The sequence below is a fragment of the Myodes glareolus genome, chromosome 16 (genome assembly GCF_982192425.1).
Source record: "Myodes glareolus chromosome 16, mMyoGla1.1, whole genome shotgun sequence".
Taxonomy (NCBI): Eukaryota; Metazoa; Chordata; class Mammalia; order Rodentia; family Cricetidae; genus Myodes; species Myodes glareolus.
This window is the reverse complement of record NC_142041.1, coordinates 29,970,233-29,973,180: the sequence shown is the minus strand read 5'-3', so window position 1 is coordinate 29,973,180 and position 2,948 is coordinate 29,970,233.

Below are 2,948 nucleotides of genomic sequence, written 5' to 3'. Positions count from 1 at the left end.
GTGAACAGGTTTTTTCAAACATTAAATACTAGGTAACGGGGGGGAGGGGGGAATTAAGTATAAAATATCAAGCTCTTTTATAAATACATTGATGCATTCATTGTATTTATTCTTAAGGGGTTATTACCTAAATTGTTCTTTGAGTGGGTTGTTTTTATTTCTCTGAGACAGGACTCACTATGTAGCCCTGGTTGGCCTGAACTGGTCACCAGTAGACTGGTCTTGAACATGTAACCAGCTTCCAGCCTCTGCCCCCTAGACTGTTGAAATTACAGACATGAACTCAAAAATCACTTTTTGTTACATAACATTGAGGGGCTGGAGAGATGACTCAGCAGTTAAGAAAGCTGGCTGCTTTTCCAGAGGATCGGAATTCAATTCCCAACACTACAAGGTGGCTCACAAGCTATGACTCCAGTTCCATATGGGGTCCGACACCCTCTTCTGGCCTTTGCAGGTACTGCATGCACACACAGCCAGAACAGCCATGCACAAAGTTCAAATCAAAACAAGTGGATTTAATTGAAGGTGTTCCTAGCATTTCTTAAAAATTACAGTTCCGGACAGCAAAACCACGACTCTTACCCCAGTGCTTTCTGGTCAGAAGTGGGCAGACCCTCATTTTGTGACAGTTTTCAGAAAGAATAAATTGGCTGGGCGGGTGGTGGCACATGCCTTTAATCCCAGCACTCGGGAGGCAGAGGCGGGTGAAACTCTGTGAGTTCGAGGCCAGCCTGGTCCACAGAGTGAGTTCCACTAAGAGCCGGTGGTAGAGTCCAGAGTCCCTGCTTTGCATGAGTCCTGAATTTGATCCCCAGTCACAATCTAAGGTGGGCACTTTGGGCCTTAAAGGGTGGTGGGTGCAACCTGGGATATCATTTCTAGAAAAGAAGTTCCCGGGCTGGAGAGATGGCTCAGAGGTTAAGAGGACTGGCTGCTCTTCCAGAGGTTCTGAGTTCAATTCCCAGCAACCACATGGTGGCTCACAACCATCTGTAATGAGATCTGGTGCCCTCTTCTGGTGTGCGGGCATACATGGAGGCAGAATGTTATATACATAAGAAATAAATAAATAACTCTTTAAAAAAAAAAAAAAAAGTTCCCAGGCCAGCTGGCCCTTTCCTTCTAGCATTTCCGTAGCTCTGTAACTTCACAGATGTCTTGCCAGCATGCAAGAACACTACTGTCTCCCATCTACTACTGACATTCACTACTTTGAAATAAATGCTCCCAACACAGGTGAAAGAATTCCGCAGAGGCCGTCCATTAGCCAAGATTCCCTGCCGACATTTGTCTGCTTCTAACACTTACCCAATACTCATCAATCCATGTGATTCAGACACATTTTGAATTGCTTCATCTGTATCCATTGTACTAATTCATTACACTTATAGTGCAATTTTAAAATAAAGTTTACATATGAAATACAAGTATTAACTATATATTAGCTAAGTTTAGACAAATATGCTTGTGAACCCCAACTCCCTAAGCAGAGTACTCGGGCCCCTTCCTCACCCCTGCCGCTACTCTCAAGCAGACAGTCCCCAGCAGAGATTCGGGTGTGTAGAGTGCCTCTCCATGTGTCTCCTTTTTTCAGTAGTCGCCATGGCTAGACAGAAAACTTTGCTTGCACTTTTGATTTATGCAACTGTGAGTCTGGGTAAATCTGTTAAATATTTAACTTTTTTTGAAACCACGCTTCTCTGTGTAACAGCCTTAGCTGTCCTGGAACTCACTCTGTAGACCACGCTGGCTTTGAACTCACAGAGATCCATCTGCCTCTGCCTCCCCAGTGCTGGGATTAAAGGGGTGTGCCACCATGCCCAGTTTAAATATTTAACTTTTGAGGAGTTGCTGAAATAAAGTTTAAATCTAATCTTATGTTAGTGAGTTCATATACCATGTAGCCCTTTGATATTTAGAAGAAATACTAAACTATTAAGACCATCTTTGAAGCCGGGTGGTGAGGGCACACACCTTTAATCCCAGTACTCGGGGCGGGGGGGGGCAGAGACAGAGGGATCTTTGTGAGTTTGAGGCCAGCCTGGTCTACAGAGCGAGTTCTAGGACAGCCTCCAAAACTACAGAGAAAACCTGCCTAGAAAAACAAAACAACAACAGAATATTCTAATAATAAAAAAGACCATCTTTGAAATGAGGGACACATAATAAAGACAATGTCTGGGATGAGACTCTGCGTCTTCCATGGGATATGAACCTTAGTGGGTTCAAAGACCTGGGACACAGACCCTGTCCCCCACGCTCCTGGTCAGGGACGTGGCTCAAGCCCTGCAGATTAAGCCAAGAGTGCAGCTCACATACTGTGAGCGACACCCAGGTTCATTTCCTAGTAAGAGCGCTGCTGACTCAAGAGTGAGCCAAGGTGAAGCAGTTTGACGGCTTTGCCAAGTCAGGGGTCAGCCTAGAGAACAGGAAAAACGACCGGCATTTCCCTGTGGTGCAGGACAGTGATTTTTATGTTGCTAATTACATTTTCCTGCCCCTTGAATCCCTCACCGGCTGGGCTCTTCAGGGAGGGACAGTCCTTCCTGCTTGTGCAGCGCTCCAAGCATCCCATCCTCGGGAAGCTAGCTGGGAGAGCTCCTTTTTTCTCACACCCAGAGTCCCAGAGCAAACCAACGCTTTCCAACCCTGCGGGAGGGAAGCTTGGAGTCCCATAGCAAACCAAAGCTTTCCAGCCCTGCGGGAGGGAAGCTAACAAGCGCCCAGGCACCCCATCGGGCAGGTGCCGCCTGCCAGCCAGGAAGAAGGGCCGGCTGCCACGTTTGCCTGTGATCCACTGACGAACTCAACACATGTCTACTGAACATGGATGACTGTGGTCGATTTCTTACGCCTCCCTCCTGGTTGGGGGCGGTGGCAGTGGCGGTGCCGGTGGCGGTGCACACAACTCAACGCAGCCTAGGAAACAGCATCCAATAAAAAGA